Source organism: Polypterus senegalus, chromosome 2 (genome assembly GCF_016835505.1).
Source record: "Polypterus senegalus isolate Bchr_013 chromosome 2, ASM1683550v1, whole genome shotgun sequence".
NCBI classification, from domain to species: domain Eukaryota; kingdom Metazoa; phylum Chordata; class Cladistia; order Polypteriformes; family Polypteridae; genus Polypterus; species Polypterus senegalus.
In genome coordinates this window covers 5,470,358-5,485,040 of record NC_053155.1, presented here as the reverse complement: position 1 = coordinate 5,485,040, position 14,683 = coordinate 5,470,358, and positions in this window count along the sequence as shown.

Below are 14,683 nucleotides of genomic sequence, written 5' to 3'. Positions count from 1 at the left end.
ATGGTGTTTATCGTAATTCCAGACGACTGAAACTCCTTCCAAATGTCCTACTTGCCTGCCTTTCACTTTGTTTTGTAATTTCATTTTAAATTCCCAGAGATTCTGTCCAATCAGATGAGATCTTTAATATCGACAGCACATATTTGGGTCTTGTCACGCAGCTCCTGATTGGTTCTTGTTAACTGGCTGTGTTGTGCTCCGCCCCCAGTCCCATTACAGATATCCTCACTCATTTTCTTTTCTCTCATTTCAGACTTCTGTCTACTCACCCTGGACATCAATATGGCAAACAGAGACCTCCGCCTGTATGAAGGGAATAAGAAGGTGACATGTGAGTGGACAGAGACCAGATATTTTAAATATCCTGACAGATTTGACTGGTGGGCCCAAGCTTTGTGCAGAGAGGCTCTGACTGGGACTCGGTGCTACTGGGAGATTCAATGGAGTGGAGAAAATATGGAGATAGGAGTCTCATATAAAGGAATGAGCAGGAAAGGAGATGGCGTGTATCGTTTTGGATTCAACAACAAGTCCTGGAGTTTGTTATGGTCTGACTCCCAGTACTCTGTTTATCATATTAGCCAGCAGACTGTAATCAGCGTCCCCTACAGCCCCAGAATAGGTGTGTATCTGGACTGGCCTGCTGGCTCTCTGTCATTTTATAGCGTCTCACACACAATGACCCTCCTGCACAGGTTCAACACCTCCTTCACTGAGCCTCTCTATCCAGGGTTTGGACTTGGTTGGAACACCAGTGTAAAAATCTGCATCTGACTCCATGTGACCACTGACCAGTACCCTCCACTTGTAGTTTGGGGTCAAAACGAATTTCAGAGGATGGGTGGGTGGGCAGCGCCTCTATGACTGAATTTAGGGATGAGAGTGCAGGGCGAGTGCAGCTTTCAGGGTCTCCATTCTTGCAGGGCTGTGGTTCCCTAAGTCTGTCCGGAGGACTCACTGTGGCTGCAGGTTGTTATTCCAGTCAAATTCACAAATAGTGATAATAATTGATCTCATTTATTTAAACAGTCTTTTTTTCCCTTCTCTTATTCTGCTTTTAGAAAAGCAAAGCCGTATGACATGTATAACACATTTAGAAATATTTCTACTTTTGCTTTTAACGCTTACCCCTCTTTTGTTGTTGTCCTATTGTTTTATTTTTATGTGCACTTTGCTCCTTTCATTGTATCCTAATAATGAAAATTAAAACAAACAGAACTGAGAGCCAGCTAAACAACACTGAATGATCAAAGGCTGCAGTTACTTTAGTGTCAGACTCACTAATTAGTAGATAATAAATGAATCAATCAGAACACCTGGAAAAGCAGAATGAAAATCAGGCTCAAAGTTTTATATATACATATATATATGGAGGAGAAGGTCTGTGATACGGTTTGCATATTTGCAGCTGGAGATCCACAAAGGGAGAAAATGAATCACGTATTATGAGTAGTTTTTATTCCTGAGCTTTCAACCCCTGCCAGGGGTCTTCATCAGAGGATAATGCTTAGACTTACAAGAATCAAAGGCAATATATAGGAATGAATTACGTGGAGGGGGTTGGATTACTAAGTCAGTGTGGTCTGGGTGGTTATTGGGTGTAAAGTCCTGTTTATTATGAATATGTTCTTCTTAAGTTTGTATATGCTGGTTTATGTCCAAGTGTCTGTTGATGGCGTTCTCATTTGATAACCAGGATTCAGCCAGCTCTCTGGCACTTTTAGCACTGGCTTTAAATTTTACTTGTACATTGTCCCAGTTAAATGTATGTCCTGTTGATTTAGTGTGCGTATAGATCAGTGATCGTGAACAATCTGCACGGTCCTCTTTAATGCCAAAAACAAGAAATCAACAGCAGAAACATGAAACACAGTGTACAGCATTCCATGCAGTTCATGCTCAGCGGTATACATTTGACAAACTTCAAAAAGAATTGCAACACATATACAGGAACACCGCAACGCCGTCAGAAGAAAGGACTCACGATCACTGATCTATACGCATACTAAATCAACAGCACATACATTTAACTGGGACACTGTACAAGTAAAATGATACCCTCCCACCCCCTCCACGTAATTCATTCCTATATATTGCCTTTGATTCTTGTAAGTCTAAGCATTATCCTCTGATGAAGACCCCTGGCAGAGGTTGAAAGCTCAGGAATAAAAACTACTTTATGATACGTGATTCATTTCCTCCCTTTGTGGATCTCCAGCTGCAAATATATATATTTATGCACCCACCACAAGACAAACCACCTGCATTGGCACCCGAGTGCAGTGAAACTTCATCCCTACACTGCAGCAATGGGAGTTTTTTTTTACGATGGCTGGAGTGCCAGTCCTGCCGCCAACCCCCAAGTCCCCCCACCACCCCCAAGTCTCCCGTAGACTGTGCATTAATATAGAAGCAAACATTTCAACATAACTAAGAAAATGCTTCTATCAGTTTAAAATAACCTAAATAACTAACATATGGGTTTACAGGTGGTCACCATAAAGTTCTCAGGTATTTAATTTATTTCCCTTTTGTTTAAGTTGCGGGATTTATATCTTCAAATACAAAAGAAATATTAAATAATAGCACACTACAAAATAACAGAACAAGAAAGTTCAACTAAAACAAGTCTATTGTTGTGTCATCTCACATAAATGACTAAAGATGGAGTTTGTGGCTCAAAGGTGATCCTCAGTTGGACGTCAGTGAACAGCAATGGCAGATGCAGACTTTGGCTCCTCAGCTCTTCTCATTTTATTTTGTGTTCCTCGCGCTTGCCTGATCTGCACTAGCCTGTAACGATCATCAAAATATTTGTAGAATATTGTAAGCCTGTGGAACTATTGGTGGTCGTGTGGTAATAAAAAATTATGGGTATTGGGGAGTTAATATGAAGTAGATTTAATACAATGTGTAATGTGTACTCAGCAAAGACCTCAGTCAAGAGAACTTGTTAAAAGTTTATTACTTTAAACCTGTCTCCATTTTTCTTCTTTTATGGGTATAATATTTTGCATTCAGATATAACAATATTCATCTTGCAATAAGTTTAATTGTTTCAAAACGCCACCAGATTTTGACTTTTGTTGTGATGACATAACTATGTACTGTCTATTTCTAGCACTATTTTCTGCAAGTTGTTGCCATCAAAAACATTCAATGGCTATCCACTAGATGGCAGCACTATAGTAGGTAACTGAAATGCATCAGCAACGCTAACCAGCAAGATGGCTGTGTCTGTTAATGGATGTATACTGAGATGTGAGTTCTCTTGCATGTCACGCGTTAACAGGCTCAATGACTTACGAGTTAACATCCAGAACACGTAAACATCCAAAAGTCAGTCAACGTGTGACTAAAATTAGATTGGAAAATAGAAAATTGATTAATCAGTCCCATGTATGACTTACTGATTCTGGTCAGTACAGTACATTGGAGCCATTTGCTTAGCAGTTAGTCCTCACAGCTCCTTCCTCCTTTGGTCAAATCCCAGCCTGCACTTCGACTGTATATGGAGTTTACATGTCTTATTGGTGTTCATGTTGGTTTTCTGCTGGTATACTAGTTTTCATCTCAGCTCCCAAATATGTGCAGCTTCGTTAACAGACGAAAACTGAGAAAGAGCAACTGGAACTAAACAAGCAGGTCATTGGAAGTACACGACAGTCCAGTCGAGTCACATTGGACACTCGCAACTTGCATAACAACTTTCAACATCCAAACATGAATGAATTTGTGTTGTTAAAGAGAGCAGTGACAGGTAAACCAAGCAAACAGTCAAATACAGAGCAACATTAACAGGAGGGACTCGGGGTGATTTTTCTGAAGTGAAACTGCTCCATCTAGTGGCCACTCACCATATTACAAAATAGTTAAACTCAGAAGTGAAGTCATAATATCACAAGACCAAACTGGATTTATTAGGGGCCGACACTTATCTTCAAATCTTCGACGCCTGTTTAATGTAATATACTCACCAACTAAATCAAACACCCCAGAAATATTATTATCATTGGATGCAGAAAAAGCATTCGACATGATTGAATGGAAATACCTTTTTACTATTTTGGAGAAGTTTGGGTTTGGCCCGAACATTTGTGCATGGATTAAATTACTGTATACTATATACTGTATACTGTATACTAACCCAGTTTGCATCAATAACATTTGCTCAGACTACTTTAAACTAGAACGTGGCACAAGACAAGGATGCCCTTTGTCACCACTGCTGTTTGCAATTGCCATTGAACCACTGGCAATACATTGTCGAAATACTGATCAGATAAAGGGGATTAGCAGAGAAGGACTGGAACAGAAAATCTCATTATATGCAGCTGACATGGTACTGTATATATCGGATCCAGAAAATTCTGTGCCTGCAGTCTTAGCAGCACTCACAGAATTTCAAAAGCTCTCTGGTCTCAGAATTAATCTGAATAAAAGTGTACTCTTTCCGGTGAATTCTCAAGCATATAATATTAGATTAGACACCCTTCCTTTTATCATTGCAGAACAGTTTAAATATCTCGGGGTAAACATCACAAGTAAACATAAAGCTCTTTATCAACAAAATTTCGTCGTCTGCATGAAAAAAATTAAACAAGACTTGCATAGATGGTCAACCCTTCATCTCACACTAGCTGGAAGAATTAACACTGTTAAGATGAATATTCTTCCTAAGCTCCTTTTTTTATTTCAAAACATACCAATATACATTAATAAATCGTTCTTTAAGCAATTAGATTCAACAATAACCTCATTTATTTGGAATTCTAAACATCCACGCATCAAAAGAGCGACCCTACAAAGACAAAAGGCAGAAGGTGGCATGGCTCTACCTAACTTCCAGTTTTATTACTGGGCGGCAAATATACAGTCGATAAGAACCTGGACACAAATAGAAGAACATACACAGGCATGGACCGCAATAGAAGTAAAATCCTGCAGTACTTCTTTGTATTCCTTGCTTTGTGCTCCAATAAACACACGTTATCGGCAATACACTAATAACCCAATTGTGCTCCACTCACTTAGAATCTGGAACCAATGTAGAAAGCATTTTAAGACGGAGAAGCTTCTTTCTGTGGCACCCTGCAAAAGAACCTCCTCTTTCAACCCTCACAAACATATGCAGTTTTAATATCTGGAAAAAATTTGGAATTAACTTGCTTAGAGATCTTTATATAGACAACGTCTTTGCATCCTATGAACAATTACATTCCAAATTTAACATTCCAGCTACAAATTTCTTTCACTATCTTCAAATCAGGAACTTTGTTAAACAGAACCTTCCAGATTTTCCTCATCTTGCACCCTCATCCACGCTGGAAAAATTATTGCTCAATTTCAAGGAGTTAGACTCCATCTCTACAATATATAAAATCCTTTTACAATCCCTTCCTTTCAAAGATCCAAGAGGACACTGGGAAAATGACCTCTCAATTAATATATCAGAAAAGGAGTGGAAAGTAGCAATGCAGAGAATTCACTGAGCTCCATATGCTAAAGCATACAATTATACAACTCAAAATTATATATCGAGCACATCTGTCTCGACTAAAACTCTCCAAAATGTTTCCAGGACATGATCCCACCTGCGAACGTTGCAATCAAGTCCCAGCCTCAACAGGTCACATGTTCTGGGCCTGCTCCAAATTAACATTATTCTGGACAAAAATTTTTAATTACCTCTCAGACAGTCTTGGACTCACAATCCCTCCTAACCCATTAACAGCTGTGTTTGGGGTTCTTCCAGAGGGTCTTAAAGTGGAGAAGGACAAACAAATTGTGATTGCATTCACTACACTGTTGGCACGCAGACTTATTCTGATAAACTGGAAGAACCCAAACTCTCCTCTTTTAAGTCAGTGGGAAACTGATGTGTTATATTATTTAAAATTGGAAAAATCAAATACTCAGTTAGAGGATCTGTGCAGACTTTTTCAAAACATGGCAGGATCTAATCAGTAATATTTTAAAATAAGTTTATGAAGCATAGAGAATTTATTAATTTAGGTATTTTTACAAGCCTTAAATTTTACACCGTTTGGCTTGCTCTCTCTCTCTCAAGGGTGGGGATCGATCTGTTCTTAGCATAATTCTTTTTTTTGTAAAAACTTGATTGCTATGTATTGATTGTAATAAAATTAATAAATAAAAAAAAAAAAGAAGTGAAGTCATAAAGACCTACGAGTTTAAGTTTATTCCAGTCTTGACAAATTAGCCAGGAAAAAACATATTCCTGATATAATTTGATCAGATGCAGCACAATAAATGTTACATATATTCCACACTCTGCTACTCTTAGCTGTACGGTAGGCACTGACACTCATTGAGGAGTCTTCTTAACACTAGAATTACCAGAGACAACGAAAAAACTTAACGTAATTCTGTCCCACTTTAAATCCCTTCGCACCTCTCCTTCAGCCTCTTTTGTCTTCTAAATGTGTCGATAAGCCCAAGCAGCTAGCAGCCTTATACCAATAACCCCCCATCGCCTCAGAACAGCTAAGAAGTTCTCCCAGTTCCTGCCTTGATTTATTATCTGGGAGTGAGCTACTCAGAATTGTAATAACTTGATGTGCATTTTGTGTCTAAACAATCTATGTAAACAAATCATTAAAACAGAAACGTTTTTCATGTTTTAGTAATAAATGACAAAATGTACACATGAACTATATAATATGTAAAGGCTGATGGCCAAATATCAAATAAATACTTCCATAAATAGGGCAACTACAATACAATAGTTTCTGTGGTGCAGCGGTTAGAGCTGCTGCTGGATTATGTGCTTATTTCCCCTTTTATTTCCCTTTGGGATTAATAAAGTATCTCTATCTATCTATCTATCTATCTATCTATCTATCTATCTATTTGTTAGATCTCAGTTCAATTCCTTCCTGCAGAAACATGTTTAATCCTTCATATAAGAAATATCTGCATGTCCCAGACATTACCCTGCTCTGTGTTTATGTAATGTAAAAGAAAGCTGTAGGGACTGGATCTGAGCCGCCTTCCCTGATAGTACGGTATTGAGGTCCAGTCCTTCTGACATTTCGGACATTTCTCAATCCTGTCGACTACGCCACTGTAAAAGAAAGACAAATGAGCATAAAGGTTTGGGGTTTCCGGCCCCGTATACTGTAGAAAATAATTGCAAAATTGAAAATTCATTCGTCAAAGTCAGTACACAATTTGCACCATACAGATGACAAGAAAGATGGCGGATTGGGAATATTTATGAAGAGAGACCCGAAGTAGAGAGAGAGGTATGCTGGGAAGGAGCCGAGATGGATGGTGGGATTGCTGACGTCATCAGGAGTTGACAGAGGAAGGGCGGAAGTGGCGATGCGTGGTTAGTGAGTCAGGCAGGTTCATGGTGGCGGTGGTGGTCTTTCTTTCTGTAGGAAATAAAGAGAGAAAGGTTACTACCCCGCCATTCCCTTTTGGCATACGAGTTTATGATACCGTTTAGGTCCGTCCGGCCCCCTACTCGCACGTGCTTGACAGTAAGTTGGATCTGTATATTACAATCTTCTTTATTTGACATAATGATAATACAATTGTTATAACTTCCTAATGGTTTGTCTCTCTTTTTCTGTGTTGCTTTTTATTTATTTTATTTTATTTATTCTGAGATAGCAATGGGTGCTGCTGTTTTGTGTCGTCTTCTTAACAAACATGGCTGGCGTTTTCTTTGTTGTTGCGCTGTGTATATAAAACACACTGACTTCTGCTCAGTTCACTGTCTGAGTTTTCAGTCAAGTTTATTTAAAATCTTTCATTTTTGTTTAGTGGTACATGAAGAATTTACTGTTAGGACCTTTCTACTTTCTTTTCTGGACTTTGAATTTTGCTTGGCGCTGTTGCATTGTGATTGATTACTCATTTATGACCCAAACCTGTCACTTTGCTATTCTTTCCATTTGTCCTTTCATTTTTTCATCTCTTTGTACTTTTTGAGTGCGACTGTTTTTTATAGCCATGTTTACAAATAAATTCCATTACAGAAATCATTGCATAATTTTGTTCCTTGTTCTGCTATTATTTTATCACAATGGTTATCATCCTTTATAAACATAATTTCCTTTGTAACTGATTTTGACCTGTAGTACAAAACACAAGCAAGCAAATTCTTTACTTGAATTCTTTACAAAATTCCTCTAAAATAGTCAAATGTAGTACTAACTGCCATGAATAACAGCAAACGCCTGAACTTGAGGGAATTCTGACTAAACGTTTAAGAGTTTTTTGAGATCAGCTGTCCAGCCGTGAACATCAGAAGTTTCATTGGTAGCCCTCAGTACCATCTGTCTTGGACATGAGACTACTTTACTGCTGAATCATGGCAGGGGTCTTACATTGTGCCAAAATAATCATGTTACATTAGTGGTAAATATTGTACTTTTCTATTAATAAATTGTCCCATCTGGACTGAGGTAATTAAATGAAATGTTGTATGTTCTCAGATAATTAGAGCAAGTGCTCCACACCATAAAGGCAGCACCTCACTTCAGATCTCCTGCCATACTTTTGTCTTTGGTTACTGAGCAATTTTTTGATGACTAAAATGAGTTTTTCTGGGGAGGAATTTTATTAACATAAGTTAGTCCTTCTTCCTCAGTGGTCATACATCATATTCATGTGTTATACTGAGAGGATCTTGTCAAAGATATCCACTCTCCCCACCCTGGTTAGCACTCTCCATTGAGACTTTGTCTGTAGCTGGACATCAATATAATGAGATTTTTCTATTTCTGTCAAAGTCTCTCCACATATCATTTCTTTCTGTGCAAATTATATTATATTAGTGTTCAGTAATGCTATGACAGACATCAAACATTTCATAAAATGAGTTTTCTTTCCTTCTAACAAGATTAACTGGATACAAATAAATCAAAACAAGACATGAAGAAGGGTTGGGGAACCACCATGTAATGTCCCAATTACTATAGGATTTGAGACGATTGATCAAAAATATACATTGTAGAGACGTCTTGACCACGGTGGCGCAGTGGGTAGTGCTGCTGTCTCACAGTTAGGAGACCCAAGTTCGCTTCCTGGGTCCTCCCTGCGGGAGTTTGCATGATCTCCCCATTTCTGAGTGGGTTTCCTCCGTCCACAGTCCAAAGACATGCAGGTTAGCTGCATTGGCGATTCTAAATTGTCCCTAGTGTGTGCTTGGTGTGTGGGTGTTTGTGTGTGTGCGTGCTCTGCGGTAGGCTGGCGCCCTGCCCGGGGTTTGTTTCCTGCCTTACGCCCTGTGTTGGCTGGGATTGGCTTCAGCAGACCTCCATGACCCTGTATTTAGGATATAGCAGGTTGGATAATGGATGGATAGATAGATGTCTTGGCTAAACCTAAGATGGCGCTGTTTGAGTTTGCACTCGTTTTGGTCTGTTTTGTTTTTGATTGCCCTGTTTACATGTCTTTTCTTATGATGGTCTGTAATTATCAATTTCTTTTAAACTTTAAGATTGACAATTGACAAAACCTTTCATTATGATCGTGCCCTACTGTAAACACCGCCTATTGTCCCGGAGGAAACATCACAGAAGACGAGGAAAGTGCGGGGACCTGCTCGTGAGGCTTAAATCTTACCTGCCATTTCCCCCGGTGATTGATCCTCGCTAAGGTTCAGCTTGTGTTTTCATCTCATGGCGCTCCCTGAAACATTTGTGTAATGGATCTGGCCTGTTGTTTCAAGCCATCATATTCAGCTCCTCTGTTGGCGATCGCCAAATCTCCACAGGAGTGGAGTGGATTCTCTGAACCTTCATCATCCTGGTTCTGCACCCAAATAGTCCGACGAATTCATTCAAGATAGTTCTAGAAAGTGCTAGATACCTAGCTATCAAAACGTTTATTTTAAAAGATTTCTTCACCTCACAACTGTCTGTGAGTAAACCATTTTCACTGAATTAGTACCCCCGAATGTCAGTGTTTTTAGTTCCCCTCAGTCTGCTGGTCAGGATTAGCGAGAATATTTAAAAGCCGTTATTACTGTCGCCATCTGAAAACAGACAGTTACTCCAGCTTTGAATTACAGTTGTTTGAAATGGACCGCTCTGTTCTGTGTTATGTGCAGAGGTGTATCGGCCTGCAAAACTTAACAAGGATTTTATATGTGAGTTCTCTGAGTTTCTGTCAGGAATTACACCAAATTATGACAGACTTTTATTTCTTGGGGATTTTAATGTGTGCTGCCTGAGTAAACCCATAGTTAAAGACTTTTTAAACCTCACTGACTCTGTTAATCTTGTTCAGTCTGTGAGAGGTCCAGCACATGATCATGGACACACATTAGTCGTTGTTTTATCGTATAGTTTACTCATCTGTAACAGTGATATCGGTGGTGTTTGCTTTTCTGTTCACATGACTGTTATAACCGAGGCTTCTTTACTTGCCAAACAATCAGCATTAGTGTTGAGACTCGCTGCTCTCACATAATGAACTCCACCATTACTAGTAAATTCTCTGCGGCTTTTATTGATGCCGTGTGATTCCCCCCATATCAGCTGAGCACCGGTGGTCTTGTCACTCTGTTTAATGACACTTGTCCTAACATTTTAGACTCTGTTGTTCTGTTTAAAGTAAAACGCTTAAAACGTAAACCTGAGTCATAGTTAAATGATGCCAGTCACACCCTGAGGTAGGCATGTAGGCGAGCAGAGCGCAAGTGGAAAAAGGCAAGTTTAGGTGTCCTTTGATATTCTAAAGGAAAGTTAATCTAATCGTCAGAAAGTGGTGAAATCTGCAGGATAAAGTACTTTTCAGATATTATTTCAAATAATTGTCATTGTATTATTGTGGTATTTCCCTCCACTTGCCCTTTTACCTGTTTCCTCAAGGGTAAGTGTTCTCGTCAAGTTCGTTATTGGGTTGGTCTACTGTTGCACTTTAAGATGAACACACACACACAGACCCTCACCACAACTGTGCCCCATGAATGACACACACACGCTGATTAACCCTTAGCACTTTAAACCACACAAGTGCTATAGGAATAACAGCCTGTCATTCGCACTTCAAGAGACTTACTTATTATCGGCATGAACAACAATACGATGTTTTAGTGATATCTCAGACCTAAATATTACTTTTGGTCTACAAGAATACATTTAAACATACAAAGACTCAGCACTCTTGACTATAGGCCATTCATCAGCCAAGAATACCTTCTTTCTCGTATCTGTCCCTTCTGTTGAGTATAGCGCTCACTCTCAGCCATATAAACCTCGCAGCACAGAAATAATGGCAAAAATCCGGCTGTCACCAGGTGCTCAAAGAAATCTAACTTATTACTTCAATCACTCTAGACATTAAGACAAAGCATTGAAAGTTAAAAGCAGCATGGTATTTATTACAAGAATAATAATAATACCACAAGAACAAAGAATACTAGAAAATAGGTACTGATAGGAAAGTCTGAATATATAGTCTTTAGAAAAAGCTTACGAAAAGTTACAGATGACAAGGATGAATGTCCCAGGGAGGCGTTTGATTTAGCAATCGATGTTCATGATGCCTTTCTGACGACCAGGGCCGTCTTCGTCCGTTCCTCTTCTTCTTTGCTTCTCTCTTCTTCTCTCTTTGCTTCTCTCTATCTTGCTTTCCAAACCAAGGCATATTTATTATGAAATGTCAAGCCTTGGTTTCACAACACATGCACCTGATTGGCTGGCTGTCCAAATGATTGATGAATTAATTCACTGTCCGTTTTCCCACACAACAAAACCTTTGATGTACTCTGAGGTATCAGTAGTTCTTCCTGTCCCAGGCTATAAAGCAAATTGTTGTTCCAGATGTCCATCCATAAAGTAATCAATAGCCTGAGGTATCAGCTCAGCATCCTTTCCCAGGCTATAAAACCAAATTAGCACGAAGCTATGAACAAGTGTTATAAAAGTAAGGTGTAAGGGAAGAAAACCTGCTTTAATTTGTTAATTTCATCTGTTGTCTTGTCTTGAACAAAATATAATGGAAACCAAAATGTACAGATTTTATACACCATAACACTCCACCCCTATTTTGGTCAGACAAACTAAAGATGAACTGTGAGTCCTTCAAACCCTTGGCCGTCCGGGTTGGTAGTGTGTTCCCACGCCCTTCCAGTCGCCTCCTACTGCCCAAGTACTCAGTCCCTCAAGCAGATTTGGCTCACCAAGGACATTTGAAATACTTCACAGCTCCTACAATTAGCAGAAAAAGAAAAAAATTCATCAACAGATGCAGTTCTTATGCTAGGATCCCATCAGATATACCCCAAAATTTGCCATTGTCATTTCATAATGATTCCATAAGCATTCTGAATCTTTGGCTAGTTGACTCTAGTAATTCCTGTGTTCTGTTACTTCTGCAGCTCTTGTCTTTATTTCTTCAAATGCCAAAGATGCTGTATGCAAGATGGAAGCTGGATTGCCTAAATCTTAAACACCTATTCCAAGTTCAAGTGGTGTGTCAATTCTAAATTACTGTCTGCCACATTACTGTGTTTCACCTAAACAATGGTAACTATTTACTCCACCCCTGGACCCCTAAAACTGAGTCCATCTATCTAAGCTACAATTCTATACAAACAACAGAAATGGTTTTATAATGTCTTTGCATCTGATAACTAAATACCTGGTCTTAGGAAGGAACACATTTCCTCAGATGAGGCCTTCATCTCAACTATCAAATAAACCAAAGTAATTTCCCCTGCTCAATTTATTCAATCAGTAGAGAGATCCGACTGCCACCAATTCTGGCCAGAATAAATTGGGACATCCTGTATGGGGCATCAAGTGTCTTTCCATCCAACAGATCACCACTGGAAGCTGCCCCCAACAGGTGGACACCTTCTCCTGTTCCCTCCTTGAGCACTAAAAATATTTTTGGCTTATTCCACTACTTGGTGTTCATATGAAATGCCTCCTTCAACTCTTAGTGTCCTTCTCTAATGTGATCACTTTCCATTCAAAACTAAAAATGAACTATGACCTCCTGCATTGTACATTATATTACATTTCCATAGTGTCATATGAATTCTCTATGATAAACTTTACAGTTCTGAACTTTAATATCTTATACAATGTAGGATACCAGTTTGTCAAAAGGCCCAAAAACTTCTCTAAATTTAGTTGCTCTATTTTGTTCTAAATTTTGTTCAAGGTTTCTTTACTTTATTGTTTTTTTTGTAGCACACATTATTGGACCAATTTACTCACTAAATAATTACATTAACAAAACTGCAAATCTAACATTCTAGTTTAGAATTCAAAGCTGAAATGTATCCAATTCTTTAATGTCCAGTTCCTTATGTTATATTCCTGGTTTTATGGTTCCCTCTGAGACATGCACTTCCCCCAGTTCCTAACTATGGTAGCCATAAAAGGCACACCAGGTGTGAGGTGGTTTGTGGCGTGGCAGTTAGCTCAGCTGTAGCTAGAGTGGGACCAGCCTGGTGGAATCACAGAACTCAATGCCATTGCCACCCCTTCAAATGTAGCAAATGTTAAAGTGCACCCTGAGCACAAATCTTTGGAGGACCACCAGATGTTGGAGCATCACTTCCACAGTCACAGATACTGTTGTGCAGCTCCCTGCAGTGCAGCTTCTTGCCTCTAAGTGACTAAGATTATAGTCTTTAGGGCATCCAGCACTCCATTTATCCCTCTCTTTGTACTCACTTAGCACATTACAAGCGTCTTTACTGCTTTTCCACCACTGGTCTTCCACTCATGCCCCTTTACACCGTCCAACACCCACAAAGCACAGAATATATATATGGCCCCAACTAATGGGCCTCAAAAAGGTGAAGGAAAATAGCCTGTTTCAAAGTTACCATTAAAACACAAGACACTATATTGACATTTAACCCACCCCAGAATGGACATCACTTTAAATCACCTAGTTTAGCCTAGTGGGCTATACACATCAATATACAGGCTACAAAAATTAAAACAAATGCTAAATAAGGCATAACCTATCTGTCTAGGCCTTTTGGACAAAGTGATTCCCTCATAGTCTTCTTGATTGTCTTGATCATTGTTCTCCCTTTGGGTCCTACAAAATCCCTACGAATGTGTCCTAAACTATCCTGTCTTGCCCTTAGAAACCAGCTTCCCTCTGCATGCAGTACATCCCATGTTATGTGCTTATGGAAGAGAACACTTAGCTTTTATCTCTCAGTGTCCAGGTGTCTTGTCCTCACTCCAGTGCTTGACAATGGTGGTGATGATGATGCAGTCCCACGGCCTCTTTCAGCAGGATTCTGATGCTTGCTTCAGGTCCTAGTATAAAAACTTTGTCGCACACAAATTCAGTCCAAAATAAACAGTTCATTCCGGTTTGAATAAAGTCTGTAGAAATGGATGCAAGAAAGTATTTTCTGGCTTTCAGTCAAATCAAGTCTTATGTCATTTTTTCTAGCAGCCACTGTTTCTCATTTTCTGGATGTTGTTCTTCCTAGACTATTAATCCAGACCTTGTTATCAGGTGTAATTATTAATAGTGCTGCAATTTGCCATACTTTGTCCACAACCAGAGTGAATGAAATAATATTCATTTCTAATTGAGAGAGAGAGTGCTCACATATTTTATTAAAATGTCTGCCTTCTGTCCCTGCTCCACAATAACTCCTAGAGCTCTTTACCTACCAGACAGACTTAACAAATATGTGACACCTGTCTCTCTTCCTGCT